The sequence below is a fragment of the Aplysia californica genome, unplaced genomic scaffold (assembly GCF_000002075.1).
Source record: "Aplysia californica isolate F4 #8 unplaced genomic scaffold, AplCal3.0 scaffold01442, whole genome shotgun sequence".
NCBI classification, from domain to species: domain Eukaryota; kingdom Metazoa; phylum Mollusca; class Gastropoda; order Aplysiida; family Aplysiidae; genus Aplysia; species Aplysia californica.
The window spans coordinates 51,080-59,576 of NW_004798712.1; the positions used below are offsets into that span (position 1 = coordinate 51,080).

Sequence of the window (8,497 nt, forward strand, 5' to 3'; positions counted from 1 at the left end):
TATATATATATATGCTAGTGTGCTGGGGATTCCTCTTGACAGGGCTGCCTCGTTGTTTGGTTTGACAAGGATGCTTTGTCTTTGTGTTTTGGTTTGACAGGGTGGAAAATTGAGAAAATAACAGAACTTCCTCTGCAGGGATGTAACTGCCAGGCAGAGTCATGGAAGTTATTTTATTTAAAATGCTACACACTCACCACACACTCACTACACACTCACCACACACTCACCACACACTCACTGCACACTCACTGCACACCCTACCACAATATGCCGAAGGCCCTGGAAGTTATCTCACTATCAAGGCAATCCCCAGTGTCCGAATTGGATGCGGGAACAACTTTACTTTACTTTACTTTTTACACACTCACTAAAACAGTGGCTGAGTGAGAAGTGAGTTCAGACTAAGTGTCGGTGACACCGGGATTAGATGGGTGGTCAATGGGGTGTGTGTGTTTGTGTGTGTGGATGTGTAGTGTGTGTATGTGTTTGTGTGTGTAGTGTGAGTATGTGTTTGTGTGCAGTGTGTGTGTGTGTGTGTAGTGTGTGTGTGTAGTATGTGTTTGTGTGTGTAGTGTGTGTGTGTGGATGTAGTGTGTGTGTGTGGATGTAGTGTGTGTGTAGTGTGTGTGTGTGTGTATGTGTAGTGTGTTTTTGTTTGTGTGTAGTGTGTGTGTGTGTGTTTGAGTGTGTGTCACGGCGCACCGGCAGTGGAATTTTAGTTGCCGCGGGGGGTTCCCCGCCGGGCGCCTTATCACGTCGGGGTCACGGGGGTCAGCTCCCTGTCGCCGCTCTGTCTGGGCCGACTAAAGTTTTGGTACTTTTCCACGTACAATTTAAGGTGTATCCTTGTATTTATGGTAATTCTCATTTAGTGCACCCAAAGCACGCATTTCTGCTCTTGAGACTCAAAAAAGAACGGACGTTGTAACTTGTCTGGTTATTTCATTAGACGCGCTGGAGTCGGCAATGAGTCGGCAATGCTAAATTGTAATTTTTTTTTTGACTAGCGTGAATGAAAAAAAAATCAATATAAAAAAAGGCCTCATCAAAATCTGTCGAACTTTTGGAACATGAAGGACATAGCATTGGTGCAGATACTCAGAAAAGATGGTTTCTGCGCATATAATAGAAAGCTTTAATTTTGCAATTTTATCCATCGGGCACACAATTCGCTATGAAGTAATTCCTCTAAATACAACTTTATGTGTCTAATATAATCGTGAATATTCGCATATTTTCTCGAAAGTTTATAAAAGTTACAATGAAGTTTCTCTATGAAAAGTACAAATCGAATTTAGTGCTAGAATACATCTTCAACGTAGATCTAAGACACGAACAGTATCTGTTACACTCCAGAAATTCCTTACTTTTCTTAAAAGGCTAAGTCTAGGTTTTGTAAGTTGACTGAATAATAAGGATGACTTCTCGTAATTGGGTTATAAGAATAATTTCTAGCTTTCCAGGGACATTGAATCAGCACCAGACTTTTCCAGCTTTATTTTCCGTTTCTATGACCACTTGTAATAACTGACAATGTGACTGATTTCTTTACATTCATAATTGTGTCCGCGCATATTTCCGACACAAAAACTAAGAATGAATTTTTTAGCTGTCATTATTTTTATTCCATACAAGAAGTTTCTACCCTTGTATTTACACGGTTTTGTGGTTTTTTTAATCGCTTATATTATATCTTTTTAGTTATATGCAGGTGTGATTCATGAACAATCGCAGAGTAACTTTCTCTTGTTTAATAATAAAATAAGAGCTAACACTGATCGTCTTTAGTTTTAAAAATGCAGATGTGCATCTTTCTTCTCTTATAACTTGACTATTACTACTCGCGCAGATTTAAGATTTCTCATGGTAAAACACATGATATTAATATTCGTAGTCAGTTTAACACAGATTTTGGAGAGATCTTTCATGCCTTTTAAAATTAACAATCATTTATTCATAAGTTTGTACCTAAAATAAGACAAATTGGGAACTCTACAAACATTTGTCTAGAACAAAAACTAAGGCACAGAAATTAACCATTGTAACGCAGAATAAATCTCAAGACATTGAGCTTTTAGTACATCCGCGTAATGGTTTGCTATGTGGGATGGGGAAGAAGTTATATCGTTTTAAACTTAATCAAAAATGCGAACTTCCTGACCGACACCGGCAAAGTCGCTTCAGGGCTCATTAACCCCATGACCCCGAGCCGGGGAGCTCCGGCGGGCTGCTGAGTCACGCGAACTAAAAGTAACAGAATCGGGCGAAAATGACGCCGTGGTGTGTAGTGTGTGTTTGTGTGTGTGTGTGACTGTGACACAGAGTTTAACTCTTTGTGGACGTATCACCGATATATATACTGGCTGTAGCACACCCCTTGTGGGCGTATCACTGATATATACCGGCTGTAGCACACCCCTTGTGGACGTATCACAGATATATACCGGCTGTAGTCCACACCCCTTGTGGGGGTATCACCGATATATATATCGGCTGTAGTCCACACCCCTTGTGGGGGTATCACCGATATATATACCGGCTGTAGTCCACACCCCTTGTGGGGGTATCACCGATATATATATCGGCTGTGATCGGGAGCCTCAGATTTCTTTTGTTTTAACACGATCCATAATTTATAAAGTTAATAAAGTACTTTTTATTGTTATTGAAAACTTGGAAAGGGTTTAGGAAATGAAAACATGTAGTTTCGCTTTGTAAATGTGTCGGTCTGGCGAAAAACGAGTGAATTAGTTCTTGCGATCTTGCATCAACAAAATGATTTAACTGGACTCAATATAAATATCATAACTCACACTTAAATTGGAAATTGCATTCAAATAAAAAGCTGCACATTCAGAAATGTATGACCTCTGCTCTTGGTCTGTATATGAAAAGACAGCTCTATGCTGATTTGCTTTCACATGTTAAGTGTGAGTAAATTTTTTCCTGCAGAATGTATTTTTCTCACCACCATTGCTATTTCTAACCCTTGTAAGGCTTACTTATGTTCAAAATGAATCCTTGTTTCGTATTGGAATGTATTCCTTATTCAATTTCCTTCAGTTTGATTTATCATTTTATATATATATATATATATATATATATATATATATATATATATATATATATATATATATATATATATATATATATATATATGTTAGGTTTTGAGCAATGGTTATGCTTATTGAAGTTATTTTGTACACCAGCTGTGTAGCCGAATCGAGTCACAAGTTAATTACATCTAGACCCCGAAACAACTACGTCCGGAAAGAGTTAAGCTGATGGGCAGTGGGATGTGTCCTTGAGCAAGACAAAACTCAAAAAACCAGGGAGCCACTCAGTGGTGACCAGCAATGGCCGTGGCATGTTCGTAAAATTGTCTGCATCGCTGATTGGTCTAATATTGTGTATTTGGACTTCTTTGTATTTCATGTTTATGTGTTCAGTTACGTATGTCTATGTTTTAAGTATGTCATGTTTGTGTGTTCAGTTACGTATGTCTATGTTTGAAGTATGTCATGTTTGTGTGTTCAGTTACGTATGTTTATGTTTTAAGTATTTCATGTTTGTGTGTTCAGTTACGTATGTCTATGTTTTAAGTATTTCATGTTTGTGTGTTCAGTTACATATGTCTATGTTTTAAGTATGTCATGTTTGTGTGTTCAGTTACGTATGTCTATGTTTTAAGTATGTCATGTTTGTGTGTTCAGTTACGTATGTTTATGTTTTAAGTATGTCATGTTTGTGTGTTCAGTTACGTATGTTTATGTTTTAAGTATGTCATGTTTGTGTGTTCAGTTACGTATGTCTATGTTTTAAGTATGTCATGTTTGTGTGTTCAGTTACGTATGTCTATGTTTTAAGTATTTCATGTTTGTGTGTTCAGTTACGTTTGTCTATGTTTTAAGTATTTCATGTTTGTGTGTTCAGTTACGTATGTCTATATTTGAAGTATGTCATGTTTGTGTGTTCAGTTACATATGTTTATGTTTTAAGTATGTATGTTTGTGTGTTCAGTTACGTATGTCTATGTTTTAAGTATGTTATGTTTTCCACCGTAACCCATATTCTCCACAGGGATCATTACATGTATTTATTTTGACCCCAGAGTGCTTCCTCCATGGTGGAGATGGGGCATACTATGTAACAATCCTTTCTTTCCTCTTTAGGCCATTCCCAAAGGGGGGATATTAACATGTTCTTATGTACAGTAGAATTGTAAACGGGCTGATTTATCAATGTCATGCTCATACTGTGCCGGAACAACATAGGGGGAACTGCTGCTTTTTCTTTCCTCATCCTTACTATCGTCATTTTCCTCTACTTCTTTTGTACGTTTGTCACTCTCTTGTGAACTGCTATTTCCGGAGTGCCTTGATAGTCGAAGCAGACTTTGTGCTGTTGAGGCTAGAGAGGTGAGCAGAGTAAGTCTGATTCCCCGTTTGGACTTCTCTGTTGACATCCACCCCTTGGTGCTCATATGACCTTATGCAGTTGCGAGTGCCGTAAAACCTTACTACAACATAAATTCTTTCCTCACCTGTAGGGCCACGGAGAGAGCCAATCCGTTCTTCGTGCTGCAGCGACGGAAAGGCTACGGGGGCGGCGGCCTCACGGGGCTTCTGGTGGGGACCCTGGACACTGTACTGGACAATAAGGTGAGGGGCGGGGGAGAGGGGGGGAGAGGGAGGAGAGGGAGGAGAGGGAGGAAGGAGGAGAGGGGGGGAGGAGGAGAGAGAGGGAGGAAGGAGGAGAGGGGGGGAGGAAGGAGGAGAGGGAGGGAGGAGGAGAGGGAGGAGACATGAAAACACTACCCACTACCTCCCATCCTCCTGGTTTTGTCATGTTTTCACGTCTTTTTGTGGGTGATTGGCGGGTGCTCTGGTGTGGTTTGCTCCTTCTTTCCTATCAAACATCTATCATCCTGATCGCTCCTCCTTCTTTTTTGTGTTTGTTACTCTCTTGTAACACCCCAAATCTGCGGAACTTATATGACCTTATTGTGTTGAAAGTGCCATAAAACTCTTTCTAAAACTAAAACATCTATTTCCCCGGCCCATCTGTGTTCTCCGCTGTGGTGGGGTTTGGTCTATTTGTCAAATGTGCGAACAAAATGATGAGTTACTTCTGGGATTTGGGCCCTCTATAGACACACCGCGCTGGTAGGTGAACTTCTTACAATTTATAAGTAGGAAATAATCAAAGGCATGCTGCACTTTAAGAATGGCATCCATAGAAAATCTACAAATTTCACCGTAGTGTCAATTTTTGGCAGATATCTCCGTTTGCAGATTGTGAGAAGTAACTCATTTTGTCGGCTCGCCTCACATTTCTTCTGCTTCTTCTTCTCCCTTCTTCGTCTCCATCTATTGCTGTCAATTTTTTCTGTTCCTTCTCCCTTTTTCCTCGTTGCTATCATCGCTAGTTAGTTGATGTTTAGCGAAGCACTATCATCCTTGCCTCTCTCCTCCATCTTGTCTGTGTACGTTACCCTCTAGTAACGCCTGTAATCTGTGGCACTTGTGACCTCATTGTGCGGTAAGTTCTGGCAAACTCATACGAAAACTATTTTTTAAAATTCAAACAAAAACTGGTTGAGAAAGGAGCGTGACTTGTAGGTGGTGAGGAGAGCCATGAGGGATGTCTTTGACGTCAGAACTGTCAATGCGGGTTGTGAAACATGGACGTTTTGTAGGAGTTCTGACTGTATGGGCTGATGCTTTGGTAATGTTAACAAACTCTGTACTTGATGTTAACTAATTTTGTATTTTTGATGTTAACTAATTTTGTATTTTTGATGTTAACTAATTTTGTATTTTTGATGTTACTGAATTTTGTATTTTTGATGTTACTGAATTTTGTATTTGCTGTTACTAAATGTTCCTTTTGTTTCTTTCAGACCCTGCCTTACAGGATTCTGCACCAGGCCGAGGGAGCAGAACTGAGTTATTGTGAGTGTCCTTGTCCTGTGTGTGTGTGTGTGTGTGTGTGTGTGTGTGTGTGTGTGTGTGAGTGTCGTCGTCCTGTGTGTGTGTGTGTGTGCACGCGGGCATGAGTGTTGTCGTCCTGGGAGGGGTTCCTTCACATCCACAGAAATAGCAGACACATTTTACTGATAGCAATAATTATAATAATAATAATAATAATAATAATGATATTAATAATGATAATAACAGTAATGTTATTATAATAATAATAATAATAATAATAATACAATAATAGTAAAATAATAATAAAATGATAATTATAATAATAATAGAATAATAATAGAATAATAATAATGATGAAATAGTAATAATAATGAGAATAAAATAATAATGATAAAATAAGAAAGTAGTAATAATGATAATGATAATAACAAAGTAATAATAATGATAATAATAAAGTAATAATAATAATAATAATAATAAAGTAATAATAATAATAATAATAAAATAATAATAATAATAATAATAATAGTAAAAGTAATAATAATAATAATAAAGTTAATTATAATAAAATAATAATACAATAATAGTAGTAATAATAAAAATTGCATTTATGTAGGGCATATCCATGCTGGACAGCATGCTCTTTGATGAAGGAATGAGGGATGTGAGGGATGGGGTTTGGAGACAAAGAAGGAGAAGCGGCAATGTCACACTTGAGAGACTAAAGGAGACTTTTCTAGAATGTCACAGAGACTAAAGGACACTTTTCTAGAATGTCACAGAATGTCACAGAGACTAAAGGACACTTTTCCAGAATGTCACAGAGACTAAAGGACACTTTTCTAGAATGTCACAGAGACTATAGGACACTTTTCTAGAATGTCACAGAGACTAAAGGACACTTTTCTAGAATGTCACAGAGACTACAGGACACTTTTCTAAAATGTCACAGAATGTCACAGAGACTAAAGGAAACTTTTCTAGAATGTCACAGAGACTAAAGGACACTTTTCTAGAATGTCACAGAATGTCACAGAGACTAAAGGAAACTTTTCTAGAATGTCACAGAATGTCACAGAGACTAAAGGACACTTTTCTAGAATGTCACAGAGACTAAAGGACACTTTTCTAGAATGTCACAGAGACTAAAGGACACTTTTCTAGAATGTCACAGAATGTCACAGAGACTAAAAGACACTTTTCTAGAATGTCACAGAGACTAAAGGACACTTTTCTAGAATGTCACTGAATGTCACAGAGACTAAAGGACACTTTTCTAGAATGTCACTGAATGTCACAGAGACTAAAGGACAATTTTCTAGAATGTCACAGAATGTCACAGAGACTAAAGGACACTTTTCTAGAATACCGAGCGTAGAATGACCGGCCACTGGGAGCTCTACTCCCAGGGTTGCCAGTTTTCCCGCTTAAGCCAGAAATTTCCGGCTGTTTAAAATTCAAGAGGAGAAAGTAATTTCTTTCCAGCAATACCTTCCCCCATCCATTCCACCCGTCAATGTGCTGGTATTGCTCTCTTCTATTTTTGTCATATTTCGTTTTTTCTAATCGGCCTAGGCCTATGTAGGAAATATTTTGGCATATGTTAATATCTCATCTGTCTTTAATTAAATGTAGCGCATATAATTTTGTACCAAAAAATTTGCAGGCTTTTTTGTCTGAGCCTGCTGGCAACCCTGTACTGTAGTACATCTCTTTGTCATCTTATTTGTGACTGTGTTATCTTTGTCTTATTGTGACTGTTATCTTTGTCTTATTTGTGACTGTTATCTTTGTCTTATTTGTGACTGTGTTATCTTTGTCTTATTTGTGACTGTTATTTTTGTCTTATTTGTGACTGTTATCTTTGTCTTATTTGTGACTGTTATCTTTGTCTTATTTGTGACTGTGTTATCTTTGTCATATTTGTGACTGTTATCTTTGTCTTATTTGTGACTGTTATCTTTGTCCTATGTCTTATTTGTGACTGTGTTATCTTTGTCTTATTTGTGACTGTTGTCTTTGTCTTATTTGTGACTGTGTAATCGTTGTCTTATTTGTGACTGTTATCTTTGTTTTATTTGTGACTGTTATCTTTGTCTTATTTGTGACTGTGTTATCTTTGTCTTATTTGTGACTGTTATCTTTGTCTTATTTGTGACTGTGTTATCTTTGTCTTATTTGTGACTGTTATTTTTGTCTTATTTGTGACTGTTATCTTTGTCTTATTTGTGACTGTTATCTTTGTCCTATGTCTTATTTGTGACTGTGTTATCTTTGTCTTATTTGTGACTGTTGTCTTTGTCTTATTTGTGACTGTGTAATCGTTGTCTTATTTGTGACTGTTATCTTTGTTTTATTTGTGACTGTTATCTTTGTCTTATTTGTGACTGTGTTATCTTTGTCATATTTGTGACTGTTATCTTTGTCTTATTTGTGACTGTTATCTTTGTCTTATTTGTGACTGTGTTATCTTTGTCTTATTTGTGACTGTGTTATCTTTGTCTTATTTGTGACTGTTATCTTTGTCTTATTTGTGACTGTGTTATCTTTGTCTTATTTGT

At 37.4% G+C, this 8,497-nt stretch overlaps 1 long non-coding RNA gene across 1 annotated transcript in view; it reads left to right on the top strand.

Annotated features, from left to right (window-relative positions):
• The window catches only part of LOC101846709, an 8,155-nt gene extending 2,184 nt beyond the window's left edge, over window positions 1-5,971 (top strand). The window contains exons 2-3 of the long non-coding RNA XR_221240.3: window positions 4,553-4,664; window positions 5,906-5,971. This is a non-coding gene — a long non-coding RNA (uncharacterized LOC101846709). The remainder of the gene's footprint in view (window positions 1-4,552; window positions 4,665-5,905) is intronic.
• The last annotated feature ends 2,526 nt before the right edge of the window (window positions 5,972-8,497 follow it).